The sequence below is a fragment of the Phasianus colchicus genome, chromosome 3 (genome assembly GCF_987193195.1).
Source record: "Phasianus colchicus chromosome 3, bPhaCol1.hap1.1, whole genome shotgun sequence".
Classification (NCBI taxonomy): Eukaryota; Metazoa; Chordata; class Aves; order Galliformes; family Phasianidae; genus Phasianus; species Phasianus colchicus.
In genome coordinates this window covers 5,990,241-6,017,514 of record NC_143438.1, presented here as the reverse complement: position 1 = coordinate 6,017,514, position 27,274 = coordinate 5,990,241, and the positions used below count along the sequence as shown (strand labels likewise).

Below are 27,274 nucleotides of genomic sequence, written 5' to 3'. Positions count from 1 at the left end.
GAGGTTACCCAGAAAGCTTAAGTAGTCTCTATCCCCAAGGGTTTTCAGGTCTTGGCTTAGAGAAATCATGGCTGACCTGGTGCAATGTTGGCAATAGCTGAGAGCTCACTGAGTGACCTCCAGCACACCCTTCTAACCAACATATCTGTGATTCTAAGTCAGAATACATAAATGAGCTACTGACATTTAGTGGAAAAAATGATCAGCTCACAGAGTCCTCACAAAGCTCCTGTTGTCTGAAGTTCCTTCCAACCAAAGCCATCCTATGATTCTGTGATTCTCTGTCTTAGAAACTAATGGGAATGTAAAAGAATCCATTCTCAGACATACTGTTGGAGAATCATAGAGTGGTTTCGGTTGGAAGGCACCTTTTAGATCATCTAGTTCCACCCCCCTGCCATAGGCAGGAACATCTCCCACTAAAGCAGGTTGCTCACAGCCCCATCCAGCCTGGCCTTGAATGCCTCAAGGGAGAGGACATTCACAACCTCACTGGGCAACCTGTTGCAGTGTCTCACCACCCTCTCAGTAAAGAATTTCTTCCTAATATCTAGTCTAAATTTACTCTCCTTCCTGTAGGCCCCGTACTGGTCTGAAGATTCCCAGCTCTCAGCCTGTCTTTGTAGAGGAGCAGCTTCAGCCCTCCGATCATCTTCGTGGCTCCTCCTCTGGACCTGCTTCAACAACTCCACATCCTGCTTGTGTTGGGGGACCTAGAATTGGATGCAGTACTCCAATTGGAGTACTCTGCTCATGAGAGCAGAGTAGAGGGGCAGAATCACTTCCCTCGACCTTCTACGTTTAAGAACAATGAGTATGGTCACCAGGACAGCTCCTTGTAATCCAAAGGCCTGAAGATACTTCCTTTGCTGGTCTCAGTCCCTGCCTTTGTAATGTTAGTAGTGCTTATCTTTTAGACTGTGGAAACACCACCTGAAGCCTTTATTCTCCAGATTAGCTGACACTACATCAAAAATGCGGTACTATATCCATTAACTATAGTCTGAGTTTGGGTGTGGCAGTATCTGTTTTCCAGCAAAGACTTGACTGTACCGATGCTGTTACATCACAGGTGAAAATGCTCTAGGATGACTATGGAAATCCTTTGATTTTTGTATATATGGTTGTGGGACTCTCCTCAACATCAGCATCCTGCTGAGAGCAAACACTGTAACTGGATTGTATGTGTAATTTAGGTCATAGGTGCAGCCCATTGAAAAACCCCTTTCTGGAAGGAGCCAATGAGAACAAGCATCAACTGCCTTGTGCAAATTTTTTGCAATCTGCTATTGTGTGAGCAGTTGGTAAGGCTGAAATCAGCATGAAGGAGCATCATGTTCTGCTCCTGTCGCAGTTTCCCACCTGGGTGCCAGGCACCTCCCTCTTCTGGGGAATCCTGTGCTTGATCTCCATCTCATAAACTTCAGAGCTCGCAATGGGATCCTGTGTGAAACAGCTGTGTGGACTCACGGCAGCTATCATTTTCCATTTCTCTGACACCGTGTACAGTTTCAGTGTAGAAAGCTGGGAGCGTAGTGTTGCAAGGTGGTGGCCAGGTTTTGCAAACAAAGGAAATGGAGGACTCTGTGCCACCTGCTCTGTCATTTGAACAAATGTTAGGAACCAAACCAGCTACAAACCGCTAGCTGTGTTTGTTGAATGGGAACTCTATGCAGCAGCAATTCCATCCATCATCAAGGTCAGTTTTTTTTGCTTTTGTTTCTCAAGCTAACCAGTGCCTCAGTCCCACGCTCCTATAGGCAAGATGGTGAAGCAGCCAAGGATGTTAACTGCTCAGTGCCCTGACAGAGCACAGCACTGCGGAGCTGCACATTCCTGTTGGGGATGGCCTGGGGTGTCCAGCTTTGACTACGTTTAACAGCATGGCACAACACCTCTGCAGGGATTGGCAGGCAATCCTGTTTGCTTATTGACTTGGACTGAAAGCGTTGGAGTCAGCAACGTTGGGAAAGCGCTGTCAATGACTGCAAACCAGGCAGAGCCCTTCGTGTCCGTAAATGAGGAAAAAAACCTTTCTTCTCACTTTTTTGTGATTATTTTGAGGGACAGCACTTTTTCTATAATCACTGATTGTGGAAATGATGAATGCCCCTCTGTTCCTCACCATAGTCGGTCTTGAGTGTGAGGCTGAGTGGGAAAAGGAACGGTCTTGGCAAACAGCTTTTTAGTCTCCAATAAATTATTCAGAACGCAGGTTTGGGCACAGATTGTGGGGAACGATAATGGAGCTGGTTTTCAGAGCCTGTTCATGTTATGAAGACATGGAGTATGCTTTTCAGGAATTCACTTAAGTGGAATCAGCTTTGCATAACGTAGCCTGGAAGTAATATTGCTGCCATCCAGCTAGTGTCTGCGGAACAGCATTCTCCTGCCTCGCAAAGCACTGGTGTTGAAGACAAGAGATAGGGAGATATTTATTTTTGTGTTTTTTTTTTTTTTTTTTTCTTTTAAAGGGAAATTCTTTCTAACCGCTAGAGAGGGACATGTTTCGGTCGAGATTTTTCCCCCCCCGAGTGAAATAGTGGACCGCATCAGCATCCGATTTGGGTGCGTCATGTGGTTTCTCATGTGATGCTGGTCTCGCTGCGCTTTGGAGGGTGAGCCTTTGTGACTCCACTCTTGGACAGTAACATCCAGCAACACAGGAGATTTTGGGGAGGAGGGGGGAAAGATACCCCCCTAGGAAAACCCCTAAAGCCCAGAAAATAAAGTTACAGCCCTTTATTATAGTCATAATTTCTTCTTAACTATTTTGGCTTCTATTTTTAATTCCGGGTCTTCCCTCTTCTCCGTTCCTGCAGGCACGAAGCTGCACTGTTCAGAAGAAGCAAGATTCTTTCCTCACAGCTACGGCACTGCGACACAGCCTGCTTTTTCGCATTTACCTGGGTGGCTGCTGCTGGTTCTGCTGCTGCTGCAGCCTCGCTGCCTGCACTTCACCCCAGCTTGGCTGATGCGAGTCTCCCTCGTCTGCGCATCGCTAAGGAAGAGAAGCGATGGAGCCGCAATTTTTCTGTTGGTTCTGGAAGCAAAGGGTTGTGATGCGGGGTGGTTTGGGGGTTTTCTTTTTTTTTTTGGTGGGGAGAAAAAGGAGGGATGTTAATCTAGGGTGGAATGGGTAAAAGCTTAAAGAAATATGATGAAAAGTAATCCAGTGCTCAACAAGGGCATCTGCAGCAAGAATCCAGCCTCTGCTGCTCCAGAGGATTAAGATGGGGAAAGCCACAGAGCTGCAGTCGAGTTGCACCTCAGCGTTGTGCTGGAGATGGATAAACAAGGTATTGGTCGTATCTGCCTGCTAAGGCAAAGCCACGGGAGGAAGAGCGAGCGAGAGAGTGCGTGCAAATGCAGTGGAAGAAGAAACGCTGCGTGCTGTTTGTCTGATTCTGTGCATTCTCAATGTGGAGAGGATGGCGTGATTAAGAAAGCAATGTATGGATGGAGGCACTGTGAATTGTAGCTCGAACACTCCTGATGCTGTCAGGGAGGGAACTGATGAGCTAGGTGGCTGCAGCAATATCCCCAGGGAAAACAGCGGCCATGCTGTGTATGTATGTGCTTATATATGTGTGTGTGCTTATGCGTGTGGGAGCATGTACAGGCATGAAAGAAAGACATTTCTGACCAATTTACAGAGGAAGCTTGTCACTTTGACAGTCAGACTTGATTGCAGCTTGTATTTTCATCTCTAGCTCTACGCCCAATTCCTGAGTTAGGAGGCACTTTGTGAATGCAGGTGTAGAATTCTTATAAGAAATGTGAAAGCAGATCCTTTCCATTTAACACCTTGGAGCACTGAATCTTCTGCACTGTGTTGAGAGAAGCTAAGGGGAGGGGGTCATTTTCTCCATCTTAAAATCTTTATAAACACAGCTATATTCAGTGCGGCAAAAAAATTCTATGCTGTAATAGAAATGTGATCAATCTAATCAAAATAAATGCATCCCAGATGACTTCTAGACCAGCTGGCTACCACAGTCATCAGATGGCTAAATGCTCAACTGAGCATTTATAGTCAGCATTATATTTCTTTTTTTTTTTTTATTTAGAATTTTAAAATCAGCCTCTGATTAAAAATAATTATTTTTCTATTGAAAATAGACAGCAGCTAGCAGCAGATTTTTCGGAAATGTACCTGTTTATTTTTTGCTATTGTAATTTGATTGGCTTGGGCTCTTTTTGTTTATCTGTTTGGTTGATATTTCTTTGCATGCATTGAGGAGACTGTGTTTTTAGAACAGGGAGACTTGTCACAGTGCTTGGCATACTGAGATCAGCTGGCAGCTCAGGTTGCCCATATCTGAACAATGCAGAAATAGGGAAAACAAGTACTGCAGTCAGCTAGTGGGGCTTGGCATGGCTTTTAGCAGCTGCCTACTGAGAAAGAGGGGTTTTTTTTTTTCCTTTTTTTTTTTTTTTTTCCCTTTTCTACAAATCCGTAGACCATAATGTCGTCCTAAAATGCATACGAGGGGATTTCCCAATAGTCATGGTGAGCTACCCTGCAAGATGCCTGTCTGGCCCTTCCACTGTTACCCTGTCTACAAAGGCTGCCCTGTGTGTTGGATTATATTTAGCCAGCTGCTGGGTAACATTCTTGTGCTGGGGGCAAAGGAGTCTTATTACTCCCATACTGTAGTTTTGTGTTTTCTTAAAGAAAAACAACCTTGGCAATACAGCAGGCTCTGAAAAGAAGCGTATACCACTCCTGCACCTTTCTGAAACTGCTGTGCTTCTAACTCAGGCTGTTTTAAAGCAAACGAGCAGGAGGAAGAGTGGCTTTTAGCTCATCGCTTCAAAGCTGCAAAATGTCAGCAGCTTGTAATTAGGAGCCCGTGGTTACGTCAGGGACTGCATCTCTCCAAGAATAGCTGTGTGATGTGTGCCACAAAGCAAAGGAAGGCAGTCATAACCTGGTTCTTGAGCCTGCTTCGAACAAGAAAGCAAAATGGATTAACGAATCGGTTGCATTCGTAAATCAGAGCTGGATGGATTACATGTATGAGACTGGCTGCACTCCGCAGAAGCGAAGACTGAATTCTCAGTTTGTCAGAGGGCACGCGTTCACCGGGTGGAAGTGCGAATCCTTCGGAAGAAATGCAGACAAGCCATCTGTCCTAGAAAATGTCATTCCTGTCTCCATCTTGCACAGGCAGCTGCGTGCCACGAGGCATGGGAGGGAGCGACCGGCCAGCCGCACCGAGGTGTTTAAAAGCACGCGTAAAATTAAACACAAAGCCAGCACACCAAAACAGCTCTGGCGTTGCAGATTTGATGCTGAAATACCACCCCAGTGCAGACCTACTGCGGTCAGGTGTGGTTTCTATTAAAGCTTCTCTGGCTAAGGGATGGTGCAAAAAAAAAAGGCTTAGCGCAACATCTTGCAACCAAACGTGGTCCTGTTGGTGCACTGGGAATGCAGCAGCTTGGGGCTGCCTGCTCTGCAGGGACACGCCTGGAGCTTTCTGACCCCTGCTGTTGTTTTTCGATCTGGGCTGGCGGCTCTGCAGCACTTAAGCGGTGAGATTGCAGGGGTGCTTACCCTGCTCTGACCGGCCTTTCCCCGTGCTGTGGTTGGAGATGTTTACACGGCTTTTATCGACGGCCCTTCGCCAGTCAGTGTGCACTGCTGCCTGTTTTTGGCAGCCTGGCGTGGTTCCCTGGTCCCAGCACAAGTCAGCTGCAGTTCTGCTCTTTGTGCCGCTCTTTAATTTACCGGGATATGTAGATTGTATTATGCAAACAGTGGTTGTGGGTTCTGTTGTTGTTGTTGTTGTTGTTTTTTTTTCTTTTTTTTCCCCTGACCGTGAACACAAATTTGTAGGAGGAGATGACTCTGTATATTAAACCAATAGCTCTTTGAATTGTGCGTAGTATAATTTAAATATCCTTACTTTAATTAGTAGGAGCTTACAAAAGCCAGCATTGTCTGGGGCTGTTTAATTTACATCTCGGCCTCTGTCAATGAGCACAACCTGCCTGAACAGAACGGCGTATTCTGCGCAGCCGGCAGGGTGGAAGGCGTTACTTTGTTTGTGTTCCTTCCAACAGCTGGTCATTAATGCAGGCCCCATCTCCAGAGTGAAGTGCTGGTGGACATGAATGGCCGCCTGATTAATGCTGCCCCTCGACGGCTCCTTCCTCCAGCAGCGATGCTCGCAGCAGAATAATGCAGCGTGATTTGATTGCGCTCTAACAGGGCAGTATGTCATTGTGTCACCGAGCAATTGAGGTTATTATGGGGCAGGGCAGACAGACGGGACAGTGGGGTTACTAGACCGTGGCATTTTTAGAAATGCAGGCCTGACCTACTTAGAGTTATTCTTGCTGGCTGGCAGCTGCATGGTGCATGGCTTGTCCTGATAGGCTGAGGCTGTTGCTAGGGGGAATTAGCATGAATTTTTCCACATACAGACTCGGTGATTGAATGATAAAAGCTGACTGGAATTAAAGAGATTCGGTTCAGTATTATGCAGATTTATCTCCCTTGTTTTTTTTTGTTTTTTTTTTCTCTCTCTCAAATGCATAAAAAGGAGCAGAAGACAGTTTGTTTCCATTCATTTTTGACCTATTTTTTTTTTCCAGAGGAGGGCAGAAGCACTGTGAATTTTTGATCATTTACTATTTAAGTCGTTGAAATGGTATGACAGTGGGCATGCATCTTTAATGTATAGGAGATTCAAATTCCTTCTCTGCAGAAGGGAATGAAATGAATATAGTTTATACTCTGTTTTGTTTTTTTTTTTCTATTTGAAGCTAAGTCAGATTCTCTCATCTGGAAAGGGGAAACGTACAGCAGGTTTTCTTGCATAACATCACTCTTGGCTATTTTTAGCTATCTGCACTTCACAAAATTAGTCCTGTGTTCGTGCTGCTGGATGAAACGAATCCCCAGACTGTGCCTCCTGTATGCAGAGACGTGCACCCAGGATGTGCCGAAGTGTGCCGTGTTCATCTGAAAAGATGCGCACACACTGCGGGCATAGCAGCTCTGCCTGCTGGCAGAGAGCTGATGACTGGCCTTTAAGCTGATTGATTAGATAACCTCGTGTGCATTTTGAAGTATTTTTTCCAGCTTCAGTTTGAAGTTGAGATTCTCTAGCCCTGTTTTATTTACCTACATCTGCTTAAAGCAGTCATGTTTTTTTTCAGAGAATTCAGCGTTCCCTCTGGAAGCAAATAAAAACAATACTCAGGGAAGACTTCTTTGATGTAATTATGAATATTTCCTTTGTTATTATCACTAATTATAAGATGTCTTCGTCCAAACCGCAGTGCCCCCTGTGTGATCCTTTACCATGCAGAGGAGTTACAATTTAGTGCTTATGATCTTAAAACGGTTTTCATGGCAACACCGCCTGACATCACATTCAAAGAATTGTGACTTTTCAGTAGCTGGGAATGGGGGAGAGGGACTCTGAAGTCTTTGTATTTGCCAAATGAGTGCGTGACTCATTGCTGAAAAGTGTGAGCTCATTCAAGTTTCATGTGAAATACCTGGGTGAATGAGACACTTCTCAGAGCAGTGTCTGTCTGGATGGCCAGAATTACCCCTGGAGTTTCCTGGCCCCCTGCCACAGCCCATGGAGTTTCTCTGGAGGGTTTGAAGGTGAAGCAGTTAAACACGGAGACATACATCTGAACGCATTTTGTGGCCTTGGCAAAAGCATTTGTTTTATACAGATTTGAATTTCCTGTGTCTCTTTTCCTGTTCATCATTTACTACTGAAGCACATAGCTCTTTCTTCCTGACAGCCTTGTGGACTGACAGACCTGTGGAGAGATGAAAGTGAAGAGAGACATTGGAAACCCCCAGGTTTCTCCTCCTGTCTGTGTTCTTGCCATCTGTCCAGATGTAACTCTAGAAAGTGTAACTGTGATGCAGGTCCTGCTTCCCACAGCGGGAACAACTCCTCCCAGTGTTCTTCTGATCAAAGCCCTATTTCTTGATCTGCTTTCTTGTGGGATGCTGTCGGTGGCTTTGGCTTTGCACCTAGGCTACCATTTTTACTTTGGTATGTCTTCCAAACCTCCCTTGATGCTGTGTTTTCTGCTGTTTCCCCTCATGCTCCCACTTGCATTCCATGTGATAAATAAACCTGTTGTAGTGATGAGAGAGAAGGATCAGGTCATGGAGAAGTTTGCTTTTGGGAGGGTAGGCAGTGGACAGGCTTTGCGTGCAATTGTCTGTTAAAGTTCTCACCCTCACTGGATGTAGGCAGGCATCACCCAGTTGATTTGCAACATCAGCTAACTTGGACTTCAGCAAACGAAAACTACCATGCAATATTACATTCATTTCAGCAGAAACCTGAACCAGAAATTTTTAGAAAAATGAGATGAGCGTCATCTTATTTTGGCATATTCATGCTAAGAAAGAGCCCAGAGGAAGGCAAGAAACAATATTAAGCATGTACTCTATGGAAAAGAATTATATCCCTGATATTTGTTTGGGATTTCAGCACAGTGAATGTTTATAACAAACATCAAGTCAGTCAGTTTGAACAAACTGTCAAGTGACATATTAAATATGAAAAATGCAGTGCACCAGAAATTGTACTCAACATTAGGTTGCTATTCTGCAAGTCTCCTTAATGGAAATTATTCCAAATAAATTAATGTGTGAATTGTCTGATCGTAATGCCTGGGATAATTATAAGTAGCAGAAATGTGGAGTTAATGAAACAGAAACAAAATCTAGCTCTCTATGTATGTGTTTATAAAGCATAAGAATCGGGGCACCAGAGGAGTTTGAAATGTATGTCTGTTGAAAATACAGTCAATTGTGTACATTCCTTTGAAAAACATGTTAAGAATTTTCTGATTGTCTCCTCTGAGGTTTCTATTGTTGTAACAACTCGCACCTCCCACCCTGAAGTTGCTTACCTACAAAAGACTGTGTTGCATTGTTCAGCATTCTTGTACCATGACCTCTCCCGTGAGCTGTGAAAGATCTATTGTGCTGCGTTTCATGCTCTAGGGTGGCTAAGCAAGTGCTGATTTACAAGTAGCATATGCAGACAATTTTTTCTTCCAGTCGAGGATCCAAAATGCTGTCACTGTTTGAGTTGGCTGTGGTGGTCAGTGTATTCTTCACCCTTGGCTGGTTGTGCACTTTGTGCGTTTTGTGATGTCATTGCAGCTTTCTGGTTTTCTGGAAAGGAGCAGAGGATGCAGGATATAGAATGGCTAGATTCCCATGAAGGGATAATGGCAGAGAAGAGTGAGCTCACTCCCAGCCTTCACCTCCTGCCAGGACCATAAAGATCAGTTTTTCTGCAGCAAATTTGTTTTGGTTCCAATTTCAAACCCAAAGTAGGAGGAAGCGTATTATATTTCTTAAAAAGTGGCAGTTGGCACATTCCTTCTACTGCAATACAGGAGGGAATACAAATGTTTTACAAATTAAAATAATCCTTACAATATTTTTTTTCCTGTGATCCACTAAGATGGAAACAAACTCTGTAACATTACCTTCAGCCAGGAGCAGCATTATTGTGGCTCCCACATTCATATTTTTCCTGCCTGTGTGCACCTATATACTCAGAAATACTGTATACATACTGTGTGTACGTGTGTATAAAACACACAGACAATTTACACAGGTGCAGTACCGGAGCAGACATTATAGTGTATAATCACAGTTGCCTCAGATTAATACCAGAACTGTGCTTCCAGGTGTTTGGTGCTGGCTTGTTGGTGGTAAAAGCATCTTGTCGTACAATTCATGCCATTTCAACACAGAGCATAACCATCACATTAATCCTGTCATCCCATTCACCACCACCACCAACAAATGATGCTGTGTAATAGAAAGATAACAAAAAGGGGAAATTAGTTGTGGTGGAAATTAGTGTGTAACTAGGTAGATGGATTTTGTAACCACTTTTTAATTTTTGCAGTCACGAGTGATGTAAAATGAAATGCTTGATGGCTGTTTAAGACAGAGAGACAAATTTTTTTCTTACTGTTAATTCTTCCCTCCTGCTTTTAGGTCACACCTGCTTCAAAAATTAATCCAGACTTAAATCTTGACAGAGATCACGACCCTACTTCAACCAATGGCTGTTTTATCTTGGCATTAGTGGGACCAGGTATCTGGTCTTCGTATTTTCAGCTGAACATATCTTTTTCTCTCTTTTCACTCCAAAGTGTAGTATTTCTATTTTTAAGTTTTCTTTCTTCTCTTCTTCTGAACATTCTTTGAACACTTAAATCTTTAAGCAGTGCACCATAAATTTGCCCTTGAGAATGAGAAAATAGGAGGAAATAATACTTCCCTACTCAGTAGATAAGGTTGCATTGGGGTTAGTCTTCATAGCTATGTGTTTTCATATACTTCTGTTTTCATCATAGAATATCTTTTGTTCTGATGAAATGAAACAGCAAGTGAAACTAAAAGAAAAAAAAAAGAATGAATCCAGGCTGTAACAGTCTGTGGAAACTCAGGGAATAAGGTGGTTATGTCTTGACCTACAAAGATTGGGCCCAGAAGTGCAGAGGCAGAAAAAAAAACAGTCTTTAAAAGGAAATGCTTTCTAGCTCTCTAGTGACTTGTTCTGTTATCATCATTGTAGTTAACAATGGATTCCTTCCTTTTTTTTTTTTTTTTTTTTAACTTTGATGTTACGTAAATAAAACGCTGATATCCACATCCAACAAAAATATTAATTTGGAGGTAGGTATGCCACAGTTGTGTCTAGAGTTTGCTGTGTTTTTGTTACAAGCCCGACAGACACAGTAATTAGGCTTTTCCTAATTCCTTTTTCCTAAGGTAAAAATGTTTGGATACCTTTAGGTTGAAAGCATTTGAAAAATGGCAGCTAGTGGATGGCTGTTGGTGATAGATTTTCTCCTTTGTTCTGCTACTTGGAGAACCCAGGCTGAGCAGAGGAGGAGGCATTGTGCTGCAAACTTGGTTTGGTGAGGGTTGAAACATGGCTGATGAATCTTTGTGTAAATCTCCTGTGCGTGACCTGTAATAATGGCAGTATATTATGGCTCTGACTTACAGTTCTTGCATGCATGCACAAGAATACATGCACACCATTTCAGCTGAACTGAATTGTTAGTGAAGTCATCTCCACCTAGCTGAATTGTTAGGTGCTATGCTTTTCTTATTACTCCTTTGAAACTCAAACCTGCAGTTGTTTATAACTCACTGGTGAGACCTCAAGCTCCAAAGACTGGTAAGTTTGTGTCCCTTTCCCTTTAGCTTTGGCTTAACTCCATGCACGTGAGCTTTATGTACCCATTCTTTTTGCGGGGGAGCAGAGATTTTGGTGCATATCAGTGCCTTATTTGCTCCACTGCAGTCAAGTTTCTCCATGAGTAGCAAGTATTTTCTGTTAACAGCCAGTGAATAGCACACTTGTCTTGCAGTTGGACTTGTCTCAGATTTCCTGGCATTACACTGACTATTCCTAATATTTATGTGGTACGGGAGAGACGCTTGCAAGTATCTAACAAATAAATAGCCTCCCATGGTGTCTCTGTTTGTAGTGTCAGTTCATATTTAGTATGTTAGCTGAACATGAGAACAAAATGGAAGATACGAATACTAAGCACTGCCTTCCAAAATATTTTCCCCTGTTTTATTAGACTAATCTTATTTCTTTTAGAAGAAATAAGTAAATGGCATGCTGAGGGGCCCAAGCAGGCAGGTGATATTTGATTTCACAAAGCAGATTCTCATGTTATGACGCATTCACAAGGAGCAGGATGGGAAAATAGTGCTGTGCAGAATAACTTGCTTGTCTGTTTTCAAACGGAGTAGATCATCTGAAATCTAAGCCATGGGACCAAGTGAAAGCTGAGACTGGTGGATTGGTTGGAGAGTTGATGCTAGCCGGGGCATGACACCTGCTTGTCCAGTTCTCCAAAGGGATTTTCCAAAGTTTCAAATGTTGCCTTCTTTGCTCAATCATATTTACGCTGTTTTCAGTTCGATGGTGTTTGTAAGGAGAGGTAAAGAGATAATACCCTGTATTCAAACCACCTCTCCCCCTTGACTTTTTGGTAGCCTTAGGCAGTCCTGGCTCCCTTGTGTTCTATGATTGTTGTTGACTCTAATGGTAGTTCAGAGCATGCAAAATAATCAGGAGTCAGACAGGATTTTGGAGCAACAGTGTTCCATAGTTTAAGATTTCTATATGGGTCAATCATTTCTAATACACAGAAAGCTAGAAGAAATCTCAGGTAATGAATTTTTGGCTGCATAATGATGGAGACCAATAAAATCAGTTATACTCGAGGCTTGTTGCAATTGCTGGCTTGCAACACTGCAAATCACGATGGTAGGAGACAAAACAGAAAAAAAAAGAACACTGATTTTCAGGGAGAAAAATTACTAAGAATGGTGTCATGTTTGTTTCACCCTTAATGAGTCAGCTCAAAGATCCCCTGTATGTTTATGATGCATACCAGTATTCACTGGTATTTATTTTAATACCTTTTATTACCAAAACTTCTTTTGTGACTTGAACTTCATGCTATAGACTGAAAAGTGGACTTATGCAGCCAGAATGCTGAACATGTGCCTCTTGAAAAATGTTTATGTTTTAAGATGGTATCCCTGTACACTTTGACATACTAGCAGATCTGGTAAGCTCTGAGTGAAAATAGCATCATCTGGTGCTAGTACATGAGGAACTGGTATGTTATAGAAGAGAAGTCATTCCATAATATTCGTAATATTTTGGTGGCTATGGTTGCTTAGATGAATGAATCATACTTCAGTGAAACAAACTGAGCATAGTTAGAAATGGAAATTCAGTAATAAATGTCCCTGTGGAACATAGACTGCCCACAAAAGCATTTTATTGTTTAATTCACAGGGTGAAAGGATACATTTGTTTTCAAATATAGTTGTTAGTTGTAAAAGCTTGGGACAAAGAAGTTGGTTTTTTTGGTGATAAGTGCTATAATCTTTCATACACATTCATTGTGCTTTAAGCCCCAAGGTTAGAATTCAGAACCTGGCAATTCCTATAAGAATGAGAAACTGATGATGGAAATGAAATGCATTTTTTGGGCAGTTTTGCAGCCATGTGCTTTATTTCACAGAGCAAGTATGCAATTCTACTTTGACAAACGCAGGCAAAAGTCATTGGAGCTTTTCTTTCTTCCCCCCTCCTCCCCCACCCCTTTCTTTCCCTTTTTCTCTCTTTTTTTCTTTCTTTCTTCTTTATCCGGAAATATTCCAAATGATTATACCTGCAAGTAGCATTCAAAAAAAGCTTCATCCTCCCACTGTCAATACACAACATTCCTCTGCTCTCACACTCCCTTTACTTGCATTTTCCTAGATTATCTTTCTCTATTTGTCTACAATTAGAAAAACAAAACAACAACAAAACCAACAACAAAACACCCTCTGTTCATCTGCTTGATTCAGCTCTACACAGTCCAAGCATTTGGTTCTGCATAGACTCCAACATCTTGGACTGTCACTCCTGTTGTGTGCTGATATTTTAAACATCTGGTTGCCCCTGTTTTTGAGCCATAAAGACTTAATGTATGTGCCTGCTTCCATGAAACCTGTGAAGACTGTTTCTTGATTCTAGATGATACCCATGCCTTCCTCATACCCAATAGAGTTTGCATCATATCCATACACACACATACCCATATTTTAGAAACGATGGAGTGGCTTTTTGTCACTGCTTAATCCTCTGTCAAAGAAAATACAGTGTTTTTCTGTGAGCTGGATGGACATCAGAGCCTCTTCTCTTTCTTTGGGTCCCACTGCTTTGAAACATTTTTGAAGAGATGAAAAGGGTGTAGTTGTAGCTTTAAAACCATGAACTTTGCACATCACTGCAATAAATGGTTCTCCTTTTTATTCTGCGGTCCAGGTTGAGATAATACACAGAAGTAAAAAAAAAATCTGGATGTCTTCTAATTTATTGTCTCCTGACTTTTTTTCCTCCCTTTAATTTATTTTTGGAGTCTGGGAAGAAAAGCACGCCAAAAAGGCCCAGTGTATTGATGTGTGAAATTGAGGGAGTTGATGATTCTTATGATCCAGACACCATCTCCTTTGACAGGGTTAACATAAAAAGAAACATACTGGAAAACACACGCTTAAATATGAAGAATTCCTTAAATTCAGGGTGTGTTCATACAAAGTGAAATTTTTACAGTGTGGAAAGCATTAAACCTGATCCAGAAAAAACGTTAGGTGCCCCAGCCATTGAGATGTGAATCTCTTTAATCCACACAAGCATTAGAAAAATCTGAAACACGTGAAAGTTCAAAAGCTGCAAAGCCATTACATGACTCCTTATTCATTTCTCAAATATTGTGACTTTCTATTGAACTGTGAAAAGGCTTCTTCTTGTATTTTTTTTTTTTTTCCCTTTTCCTAAGCAATATATCAGTCACTCACTAATGTGTTATTCCACATTGTGAAGCTGAAAGTAAGTTTTGTTTGGTTGTGCCTACTTGGGTATAAATCTTTGATTTATTTCAGAGCATTCATGTAGCATTTCAGAACTTGGTCACTTGCACCATTTCAGCATTTGCTGCTGAAGAAGGGGAAAAGGCAAGAATTAGTAGAATGTCAATGTTTTTTTAAAGATGTCTTAGACTGGTTTTTTTTTTTAGATTTTTTAAACTGTTTGCTCAAATGCAGTACTTGAGATAGAGTTGCTGAGAGACAAGCTAGAGAGCGCTGTTACGGTGCAGTGTCTGAAAAATGTCTCTTTATGTAGGGCAACAAAATTAAGGGAGAGCAGAAGGTTTCACATTGGTTTGTCACCTGAAAATGGAACTTATTTTTATCAGTGAAACTCCTGTGAGAAGACCATGTAGTGACAGCCATTGGAGCTCTTTTTTTTTTTAAATGATAGCAACTGCAGAATCTGATGGAGACTTCTCATGTTTCTCCTCCTCCCCACACTCCACACCCCTTCCCACCCCCCTCCCCCAAAAAAAGTTTTAAAAAGACAGAGAGGCCTGTTTTCTACATGAAAATAGCTGTCAACCTGAATTTCACTGACTTGCCAGAAGACGTATCAAAGAGTGGAGGTAGTCAGCTAATTTCTGGGTCTCCTGAGAAGAACACGCTCTCAAGTGATGGACATCATTTAGAGTTTGTAACCTAAAGAAAACAAATGACTCAAACCTCTGCCGAGGCCCAAAGAGCTTAAAGGTAAATATAAGAGAAGGGCTAGCTGTAGTCATGCTGTCCTCTGCTGCCAAGGCGTCGCAGCAAAACAAAGGCTTATTGATCAAAAAGGTCATGGAAGAGAAGATAGGGCTTAAAGAAACTGGATTAAACTTTCTTTTTAAGAGTTGAATGCAAAAATAGTAACCCAAAGATGGAGTTCTGTGTGCCAGGCATTTCTCACATGCATTCTTTTATTTGTCTGCACAAATAAAGTGAATATCTATAATTCTCTCGTTTCATAGAATGACTTCCAACCATAGTCTCCAGAGTCTTGAAATAGCAGATGTGTCCCTCTGATTTAAACGGAGAATGTGACAACAGAAAGTACAGTACTGTGCTTGATGCTGTTGTGCTCTTCATGCCTTGTAGGGATGTGGAAGGCTACTGATCTGTTACTGTGATACGTAAACCTTCTCAGGGGTTTGAAGCAAATACCTGATGTTGAATTCATTTCCCAGGTGAAGAAGGCTTTTTTCTTACATGTCCAGTGAAGGTTGTATGGGAAAGGGAGCAATACTTGCTGTCCAGGATCCACAAGTTGTCAAATTTTGTATCATGAAAAATAGAAACAAAGGACAAATTTCTATTGCAAGACTGCTAGAAAAAGATTATGAAACACAGAGATCCTAGTGTCAGTGACTGACAACAATTTGCTAAGTGATGTTTATGTTTTAAGGGCAAGGGAAAAAAGAACATTCACTGTGAATGACAACTGCCCGTCTCATAATGTCATATTGCCATTATCTGTGAATAAAGAAAAAAGGCCCATTATGTTATGTCTAACTAGAAAGAAACTCAACAAAGAAACACACTGTGTTGTTAAGGAAAGGAAGGAGAGCTTAGTGGTTAGGGCATAGGAGATGTTGATTCACATTTCTGGCTTTGCAAGAGCCTTCCTCTTTGACCTTGAGCAACTTGTGTACTGCCTCACTCTAAAAAGGCAAAATACCCAAAGCAGGAGAGATACGGGTGCTGAGATGAGAAAAAGACTTTCTGAAAAACTGCCATAAAAATAGGAGCTACGTAGTTGGGAGCCTTTTTATTTCTTTTATTTTTTTTTTCTCTCTTTTTTTTTTAATTGTTGGGGTAATGTTAAATATTAATAATTTAATATTAATATTAAATAATAAGCTTAGTAATATTAAAACTGGATTTGCTTCTTACAGAACGAGTTTGGGCCACAGTCAGAATTTGATCAAGACTTGGGAATTTTGAAGTTCAGACTTGTGGGTTAAACGCATCTCTACCCAGAATTAGATTACAGTCTGTGATGAAGTATGTTTTCAATTATGCTCTGTTAGAAAAGTAATGTGAAATTTATTTCAAGTTGTCACGGTGCTTCAAAGCAGGGGCTTTTCTCTTTCTAAGTCCTTGAACAAATGCAGGATGTGTTGAGGCAAAACTGTTTCCAATTAAGTTGATGCATAATGCTCTTTAATGTTTCAGGACTTCAAACTTAACTTAAAGAAAAATCCTTTCGCCAGAGTTCAGAAGGATAATTCAGATAAAATTTCCTGGAAAGCAGTCATTTGCCTGAACTCGTGTGGCTGCACTGTGAGCTCAGTTAGCACAGTGTGACACATAGCTATGAATCTCATCAGAACCACGCTGACAAATGGAAGGATCCAACTCTGTGTTACGTCACTGCATTTTTATTCTGTACTGAAGAACCAACTTCAGCTCCCTTGACAAGCAAGGGGCACTTAAAGCACATACTGCATTAAGAGAAATAAAAGTGATTCCAGGAAATTCTCGTGCTGTTTGCATCCACTATAAATTTTTTGCTGCCTCAAGTGTGTGTTGTTCAGAAGAATGAGTTTCTGCTGTTCCAAGGGTTTTTTTCTGCCCAGCTGAAGCATCCCTGTTCATTACTCACCGTTCTGTGGAGTGCTAGCCTGAAAACTTATGTCATGCTGAAGATTAACAAGGGATTAAGAGTGAGCAATGGATTTTCCAGGTAAATTTATGTACACACACTGTGAATTATTTGTTCAGGTTCGGTTCTCCTGCTCTTGTTTGTCAGTTTTTGGAGCTGTTGCTGCAGGGATTTCTGAACTCCTTTGGCAATTTTCTGTATGCTCTTCCAAATACCTGCCACCTCCATCCTTGCTCCCTCTGCACAGACGCTTTCCTGCTGAAGCCCAGCCAGTAAGGTTATGCCAAAGTTGAATTTCACTCACGGATGTTGACTGCTCTGCAATGCCTTGACTGCTCAATTTTCTTTTCCCTCAAGGCCAAAGTTAAGACTGCTTAGAACGTGTACTAAAAACTGGACTTAGCGAAGGTAAAATATATGTGAAAATGATGATAAAATAAATCCTTTCATTTTCATGATGCCAAATAAGCAACAAAAATCACGTGACATAGGAAGAATGCCCAGTTTATCACCTTGCCCAAAATCTTGTCACATGAGCATGTTTGGCAGTCAGTGCTGAATGGATTATAGATTTTTTAATCTTGCAGGAAAACATTTTTTTTAATTTTGAAGAACGAGAATCATTGTGGATAAAGATGGCACTGGAAGAATCCTTCTAAGTGTTGTCTATGTAGCTGGAAGGAGCCTGTGCAAGTATTCAGTAATGCATTAACCATTTGTAGGTAGCAATAAGAAAGGATCTTCAAAATTAATGCATATCTTTGCTGAAGATCAGAACATGAACTTATCATGACAAAAGGAATCATTTCTGTGGTAGTCTTTCCCCTACGTGATGCAGTGTGCTGTATCTTATATGTGAAGCTGTGCAGTGACACAGGCTATAGGAAGAAAAAAGCTTGGATTTCAGATTTCTACTTGCTTTTGGTGTGTTTAATACCTGAGTTAACAAATTAGCACATAGAAGTTGAAATATTGCTTGGTATGGATCCAGTTATCTCGTTGGCCAGAACTTATGCTTGGTTGTCTAGGTACTTTTAAAAGACTACTTTGAAATCTGGCCCTTGAAAGTGAAGGAAAATACCTAATAAAACATGAAAACATACTGTAATTTAAAGCTGTATTCTTATTTAGGCTTTTTGTTTTTCTAGAAAACTAAAATCAAACTTCTCTTATATTTAACTTCTTAAAATTATTGATAGCAAGCTGTTTTAAATAAACTTAGTGACTCAGAAGATGCTGGAAATTTGAGGTATTTTGTTATATGCACCATAGGATAATTGTTCTACTTCAGGGTGATAGTTAGCTATATTATCCCTGACAAGTATGCTGCTTCCCTTCTCTGTGCTTGTAACTCTAGCAGTATATTCTGGTCTTAGGAAGATGGTATGCTCGTCTCTTGGTATAAATAAAGATGGTATGCTGTTCTCTTAGCAAAAATAAGAAAACCCAAGAAGATTAACCACAGTGTGATATGGATTTTCTTAGAGTTTGGGATAATATTATGAATACTCTCATAACAGAAGAAAAAATAGAGGGGGGAAGAGGGAATTTATTTTTCTTGGGGAAAGTATGAAAAGATATCATTCTGGAAATCTGGACTTTGACTAATTTTTGCCTAGCAGGGTACAAATTTTGCAGTTCTGTGTAGAACTGCATGCTGGTCACCACTCAAAATAACTGAGTGAGTCCTGTCTACTTTCTAAACCATAGCAGAAATATATTTCAGTGATATATCAAGCTGAGACTATTTGAATGAACAGATTTTGAGAGAGGGGGAAGAAAAGTTAAAAATATCTCAGTGACAGAGGAGAAAAACCATTTGATATAAATGAACAGATGCCTGAATGAAGAAATCTCCTTCTAAACCAATGGATTTAAGACACTTTTATTGCTTAACGTTTATTCCAGTATTTATTTCACATACATTGTTATTTAATCTGAGTATCCATTCTGAAATTAAGAATAATTTGCTCCTGTACATTTTGTTCTAGTTTCCTCCACACAAAGGACTGAATGATTTTCACAACAAATTGTACCCATTGTGGGAAAAATCTTAGAATGGCCTGGGTTGAAAAAGACCTCAAAGGTCATCTAGTTTCAACTCCCCTGCTGTGTGCAGGGTCGCCAATCACCAGACCAGGCTGTACAGAGCCACATCCAGCCTGGCCTTGAATGCCTCCAGGGATGGGGCATCCACAGCTTCTGTGAAGATGCACTCAACCATGCATCACAGTGGAGTGCAACTTATTTTTACAATTCCTGTCTTTCAAAAGTCCTTAAAACTTATTTAGAGGAGAAATTGCAGCTACTTTTGTCTGAAAGGTGTTTTATGACTAGCAAATATGACTGGTGGTGTGACTCAGCTTTAACGTAACAGTGATCTAGATCTTGCAAGAATGGAGGTTATCTTAGTAGTCATAGTTGAGAAATTTTGAATGGTTCAGTTCTGCATGAGTGAGACCTTACACAGATTATATGGCAGTAAGGAGATTCCTAGTAATCTGAACTGCTGTGCATTATTGACATGTGATTTGAGACATGATAAACATGTACCAATTGCTGGAAATGGTCTTGATTGAGTTAAGCTATTGTAAAATCCATAACTTCTCTCTCACATCCATACCACTTACTGATACGTTTTATTTATTCGAAGTTTGAAAAGGTACATGTTTATCATGGCACAAAACTGAGTCTGCCTGGTCTGTCCTTTGTCAGAAAGACAGAATTGTGAACCTTCTTTAATTAACTGATATCATACACTTTAACCCACCTGCTGATTGCTGCTTATTTATACTAACGTGATCTTAAGCATATTTAGACAGAACAGTGTCTGTTTTGACAAAAGTACCCTTGCACAAGATATTGGTGGCCAGCACATCAATAGTTTGAGTGTCACACCTGAGCTGTCATTGACAGGTCTGAATACTGTCTGATGATCATGGCTTTAGCCAGCGAACAGTGAACATGCAGAGAAGACATGAGGTGACCTCAGTGAGTTATTCAGCTTCCCAGAGGTACAGGTGCACTAGCAAAAGTTTGATGAGTGATTAATTGAAGTACTTTGCTTCTTCTTTCTCCTCCTTTCTGTATTTCCTTCCTCTCCTCGTCTTGTAGCTAGCTTCCCAAGAAAGATATACTGATTTTGGCCCCTAGTTATCATTGAGACAATCATGGACTGAGAGCAACGCTGTTGCATTGCTGTGCACTGGTCAGATTTTTGTATGCTTTTTCTAGCAAGTAACTCTGCTGCCAGTTTTTGATCACTGAAACAGGACATTCAGTGAGTAACACGTCAGCATTTTAAGGTGCTCAATTGGCTGCGTTACTTCAACAGCACATAAATGATCGCTGCATTCCATCAAAATGCTTACCTTGTGGTGGAGTTAGAACTGCATCTAGAGCACTGAAAGGAGATGTCTTTAAATCAGACCTCTACATGAATTCACGGATGAGTTTACTTGGAAAATATTGACTGTCATTGGAAGACAGAAGCTGGACAAAATTACCAGCAAATCCTCTCAGCAAAGTAAATCTGTTGGCTGTCAGCTGTCCTAGATTCTAGAGTGCAAAACAGCTCAGCCAGATGCTGAGCATCAGTGGCTCAGAGAGTTGGGGAAATCAGGCTCTGTTCGTAAGGATAATTGGATTCCATTTGGGGGAATTTGCAAACTTTTAATATTTTAAATATTGAGTAAAGGAAAAGTGGTTTGTTTCCACTGTTGTGTTTGGAGGACCAAAGGATATTTTCTTTCTCTGGTTTTAATCCCTTAGAACCTCCCTTAGGACTTTAGCACCCACGGTGCTTTACAAAGGCCTCCTTTGTTGTCCTTGAGAAGGACTTGACTTCTCCCCAACCTTCCACCCACTCCCATAAGTGGGTCAGTAGAAAGTGTACAGGGAGAGAAATGGCTCCATATGGAAAAGCAGACTTTACTTCCAAGGATACCAAAATCACAGTCCCACTTCAACAGCCCTCCCTCCTATCACTGGTAAGGTTTTGGTGAAGCTTGAGACTATAGCAAGAGTAAACACAGGATTCTTTATTATTATTATTTAAGTCATAAAAATCTCCCACTATTTCCTCTTGAGGATCTGTAATGTTTTCCTGTATGCCAGTAGAGGAGTGTATTTGCAGCAGTAAGTCTATTTGGTTTTGTCTCAGTGCTAAACAAAGAGATTCCTTCTCATCCTTCTAAACTGATTTTATGGGAGGGCTCTCTTCTGAACTGATACAGATAATAATTCACATCTTCTTTGATGCTCTTTCCAGTTCTCCATGAATAGCTGGTAACCATATTGACCTTTCAACCCTAAATTTGGACTGCCACCCCATTCTGAAGAATTGTACAAGTGCTGTTCTGAAAATAATGCCTCCTATTTGTTTATGTTGGCCGATGACATCAGAGGCAGATGTTGATGGTATGACAGCAGAGGCTAAAATTTCCCAGCAGTATTCCATTCTGTTTTGTTGCTGTGTGACAGCAGAGGGGCAGTCTGACACGGAGGTGCGTATGAAGCAAAGGTGTGTGACTGAATTCCTCCATGTGGAAAACATTACACTCACTGACATTCATCGATGCTTGATGAATGTTTCTGGAAACCAAACAGTGGATGTGAGCACAGTGAGGCAGTGGGTGGTGCATTTCAGCAGTGGTGACAGTGAGAGTGAGTTGCCTCTTCTGGTGCGTATCTTTAGAAGTGCAGCATGTAGGCACTTGTTCATGGATAGTGAAAATGTGGAGCTCATGGTGGTGACTGTTGAAAAATATTGTTTTCTAGATTAGAATTTGCCTTATCAAATAGTGTTTTTGTGCTCCCTGTATCTGGTGCATTTTCTATGTAAATAAATAGAAGGCATTACTTTCAGAGTGACGTACGTAGATCAAGCATATTAATCAGGCAGCACTGTGTAAGCAGTTTTTTTTCAAAACCACTATGGTTTCTTAGTCATCCAAACATTACATAATAAAAGTTGATATGATGAAAATATTCCCCATCGTATTTGCTCAGGAAAACAGGTTTGAAATGCACAAATCATAGAATCATAGAGTGAACATTACTTTTCCCAAAAGCCAGAACTGAAGCACTCCCCTTAAAAGTAATACAAATTATTACAATCAGTTTAATGGAAAAGGTTTATATACAGATAATATATATTAAGGTTTTATATACACATAAGATGAAGACAGAGAAACTGGGTTCATCTGTGTCAGTGAGGCTACAAAATCCAGAGCTGGAATGGAAAACACTTCAAGAGTATCATTGTCATGGACAAAGACAAGGTGAGGGATCCACAGGAAAATGTGAAGGAGGGAACTATGGAAAATGCCTATGACCTTGAAAAAGAGTATAGATGGACATTCAGAGGAATGCCAATATAGAATAGAGGAAATCTTGAAAAGCTGGATCCCAGACATGCAGAAAACCTGATCAGTTACTCATAATTACCTGGATAAAATTCATGCTCTTGAGTAAGACTGATAGATACACAACTTCTGTCAGAAAAAGAATATTTAACTATTTGAATCTGATTAAAAGCTACTACACTGGGACAATAAAAATAAGCAACAAATACATTAGCTAAAAAAATATAATGAATTATTGTAAAAAAGCTGAGGATTTCAATCTTCATTATTTGACTTTAGGATCAAATTCCAAGTGCAATTCTGGAAAGTTCATTGAAGAAAATAAATTAAAAAAGAAACGTGAAAAAAAAAAAAATGGCGCTTCTGTGAGATTCTGTATAACTGTGCATTTTTTTTTCTCAAAGATTGAGGTTAATCTTTTGTAGTTATATTTGAACTTAATCTGCTTTGATTTATAAAAGGTATTAAATTTTCTTTCTCTGCACCTTCAGTACAAAATTTTAAATTCAGTATTCTCTCCAAATGCGGATAATTTCATTTCCCTTTACTCTTTTTCCACTCATAGACCAAGCACCATTGGTTAGACTGACAAAGCATACTGTATGCTCAGAAGCAATATGCACTCACTCTAAACCTTTCCTTTGAAAAGTCTGAGGCCCTTGCATTATGTCTTTCTGCTTTGTATCATCTTTTCTCTACAACAGGGTGACATTACTTCCTAAAGTGTTCTGTGAAGAGTTCTGAGTAATCTGTTGATTCCACTGAGAGGAATATATGCTATGAGACAGTCTGACTTCACAGAACAACTATTTATGTCACAGAAAATAAGTCTGTTGGCAGAATTGTACCAAAAATCTGTGGCCTTGACTTTTGAAGATAAAATCGAGCTTTTCTAATATTAATACATTTAAGATAAATTATGATACTTTTTGTTTTGGTTTGGTTTGGTTCTCTTATTTGTTTTATCAAATAAATATACTCACTTCTTGAAGCTGCCTGTCAGTAATACAGAGGACCTGGGAATAAGAGAGCTGCTCATCACTAATGATCTTTGCATGTACTTCTCCCACAGGTCACTGTTAAAAACCAGTTTCTTCTTTAGAGTAAACCAGTACTTCAGCTCCTGTGTAAAGCACTGCTTGTCCCTAGGCTTTCACTTGTCAACTCAAATTTGCCTGCTCAAATATGTATTTGTATTGTGTTGCCAGTGCCCAGTTTAGAGTGCAAATTCTTTAGGGCTGTATTAATACCTTCCTTGCAAGCAGTAGTATCTTCTTTGTAACAACTGCCCTACGTGTAAAGCCTATGGCATTGGAACACTAAATAGAAGGAAAATACTTGTACAAGAAAGAAGCAGGAGGTATTCAAAGACAGAGGTTTATTTGTTTATAATCTCTATCAGTTATTGCTCATCAGAAATATCTTCATTTTTTCCTGATTTTTCTCATGGCAGACTGAAATGGAGTGCTAGTAATAATTTGAGATGCCTTTCTTATTCTAGTTGACATTCTAAAGTCTAATACTTAATTCTTGGAGGGGAAGTGTTGTCTGCAGTTTTGGGAATACCAAATGGAAGCTGGATAATGTTTTGGCATTTAAAAATGCTTAGATTGGTATCTGCAGGACAGTGCCTAAAGAATAAAGAGGAAAAGACCATCTATTATCAATAATCTTAAGAATACCAAAGCCGAGAGAATTCTTTTTAACAAGGAGTGTCTTACCAGTGGAGAGCAAAAAACAGAATGATGAGACCTTATTTAAGTTAAGTGCTTTTTAGTAAACAAATCGAGCAGTCATTTATCAAAACATTGATTAGTAAAAGGTTTGCACAGTTCTTACAGTGTGTCCTCTGATGGATGTTGTCTTAGGAGATGGCAAATAATATTGCAGAGTGGCTGGAACCTTTTGAACTCATCAGCATGATATCAGCAAGTAAAGCGTCAGCAGTGCTCTGATCTAAGAATGTTTTGTTGGCACAACTCAGTGTACAAGACTGACTTTTTGGTTCTAGGTGGAGGGAAATACCAGCTTGGTGGACTACCTTAGACAACTGATACATTACAGATACAGAAGAGTACAACCATGCAGGAAAACACTAAAATCTGTTGATGAATTTATTAAAACAGTGGCCTTTTAAGGCTCAGGAGATATTTTAGAAGACACCAGTATTAATAGAGTATGTTCAACTGTCTCCGTTGGACAAGGACAATATCTGATTCTTATCTGTGAGAGTTTTAGAAAACGACTTAGCCACTTATGTGCTTGAGTAGTTATGCCAGCATAGTGCTGCATAACGCAAGGTCAGGAGTTACTGACAAGATGTCAGGGTTTGCCTGTGCTTGTTGTAGCAAGGGGACTTGTGATATGTCAAGCTGCAGCTCTTTTGCAAGTGAGAAGCATCATCAGTGAGCCAGTTTTTATCCTATGGATCCTTGGAGCAGCAGCTACAAATTCTGTTCTTGTGCAGCTACAGTGTGAAAAGAGGAATGATACTCTTTAACACCAAATGCATTCATGCTTGCTGAAATCTATGTAATAGTTTCTTTATTTTATTTTATTTTATTTTATTTTATTTTATTTTATTTTATTTTATTTTATTTTACTTTATTTTTTTATTTAGAAATTATTCGCAGATCTTCAAGCGGAATTACTTGAAATAAGACAGCTGACACTGACACAGTATTTTTTTTTAAAGCAGGTACAAATTGCACCTTTTCGCAAAAGCCTGCTGGGTAATAGCAGAAACAAAACAATGGGAATGAGGCACATCAGTGTGAGAGAACGAACATAAATCTAAGATGCTGAATCCTAGGGAGACAAGAGTAGCTTCCATTATGAATAATTCTTCCTTTCTTAATTTATTTCCTGTCTCCCTCCCCCAGTGTTTCTGTTACTCTATAGGACATCCTGTTACTCATTTAGATCAATAGCAGACTCTCAACTTATTTGCTTTTCTGTTCTTCATTCAGTTTTACAGACAAAATAGTTGGGAGGGTGTGGACAGCAAGGGGAAACAAGCAGCAATGCTAATTTCAATATTTCTTCATTCTGAAAACCTTGTTTTACATGAGTCTCCTTTCTTTGCAGACAGAGTAGAATGCTATTTAAATGTGCATTTTAAGTGATTATGATCTGGCTGAAAATATTGACATAATAAGATAAAATGAGGAGCTAAATGATGGTCCCTTGTTTTGGAAGTCTGTATCATTTAGTTCTGGCTTAATAAATGAAGCACTATCTCAAAGAGTCTTTACAAAAACTGTATATTGTTCTGTATATAGCTAGAAAGATTACTGACAAGATTTCAGACCAGCTTCTGGGTCACAATACCACCATTCCCAAGGTCAGATTTGATTTTTGCTGCTTAGATTTATTTTCAAAATGGGTGCTGAAAGGGGTAGTGCTTGTATGTAGGTCGCTCCGAAAGTAACGCCTCCTATTTATTTACATGGAAAAGAGCACAGTCGCACTATTTGATAGAGCCAAAGCCACAGGCATCAATGAATGCCAGTGAATATCATTTTTTTTCCACATGGAGGAATTCAGTGACACACCTTTGCTTCATAGGCAGTTCCATGTCAGATGGTATTCTGTCAGAATGCCCCTCTGCTGCTATCTGTCTCACATCAACGAAATATAACAAAATAGTGGTGGGAAGTGTCAGTCTCTACTGCCATACCACCAACATCCACCTCTGATGTCACGAGCCAACATAAAATAGGAGTCATTATTTTCAGAGCACTCTCCTAGAATAGTTGCAAATAACACAATCTCATCCCATCTGAATTTCACAGAAAATTATTTATTTTTTCTTTCCTTTTACAAGAAATCTTTTGATTTCCTGGAATTCTTAGCCTTATTCTTTTCATCACTTTTCCACATGCAGAACTGACTATGGGTAGGAATCTTTTTCTCCATCTTCACAGGTATTTTCACCGTGCAGTTGTCGATTATAGAATCATCGTATCACCAAGGTTGGAAAAGTCCAACTGTCTACTTGTCATCAATATTTCCCACTAAACCGTGTCCCTCAGTACAACATCTCAACATTTTTTGAACAGCCTCACCAGAGCTGAGTACAGAGGGATAATCACTTCCCTGCTTCTGATGGCAACACCATTTCTGATACAAGCCAGGATGCCATTGGCCTTCTTGGCCATCTGGGCACACTGCTAGATCATGTTCAGCCAAGTGATAACCAATTCTTCCAGATCTGTTTCTTCCACACAGTCTTCCAGCCATTCTGCCCCATGCCTGTAGTGTTGCCTGGGGTTGTTGTGGCCAAAGGCAGGACTCAGCACTTGGTCTTGTTGAATTTCATTCCATTGTTCCTAGCCTCTGGTCCAAAATCACTCTGTAGGGCCTTCCTATCGTGTGAACAAAGCCATGTTTCCTACACACTTGACACTCCAAAAATGTCTGGTGTGACTGAAGATGGTAAACACGTTCAGAGGAAAAGCAGCTTTTTTCTTAAAGCAATTTTCTAGGAGATAGGGGAATTTCAAGTAAAGATAAGGGTTTCTTCAGTTGGATTAAGACAATGAATGCAGAACATTAGTGAATGAAAAGAAAGTGTATCATACTGGGGTACGGATCTAGACATCTGGAAAATAAACCATTCTTTTTTTATTTCGTATTCCTTCAGAAGGAAAATGTATCACAGCAAAAAAAAAAAACCACCAAAAAAACAAAAGCCTCATTCTGATTTGTCTCACACATTTTTGATGATTTTTAGCTTGCTTCACCTCACTGTTTTTGTACGAGATTTTCCTTAGCTGCCTCTGTAAAACTTTCTTTTACTGTGAATTTTAATAAAATTTTGACAGTTGTCATGCTAGG

The 27,274-nt window shown here is 40.2% G+C and overlaps 1 protein-coding gene across 7 annotated transcripts in view; it reads left to right on the top strand.

Moving 5' to 3' along the window:
- LOC116239835 (uncharacterized) overlaps positions 1 to 27,274 on the top strand; it is an 88,428-nt gene that overhangs the window by 59,694 nt on the left and 1,460 nt on the right. For 4 of the 7 annotated variants that reach the window (XR_016464910.1, XM_090136857.1, XM_090136864.1 and 1 more), the window contains 2 exons: positions 580 to 2,010; positions 2,823 to 7,909. The gene's annotated coding sequence lies outside the window, so the exon portion shown is untranslated. Of the gene's footprint in view, positions 1 to 579; positions 2,011 to 2,822; positions 7,910 to 15,435; positions 15,652 to 16,639; positions 17,151 to 27,274 lie in introns of those variants that run through there. The other 3 variants (XM_090136861.1, XM_090136858.1, XM_090136859.1) reach the window with 3 other exon arrangements.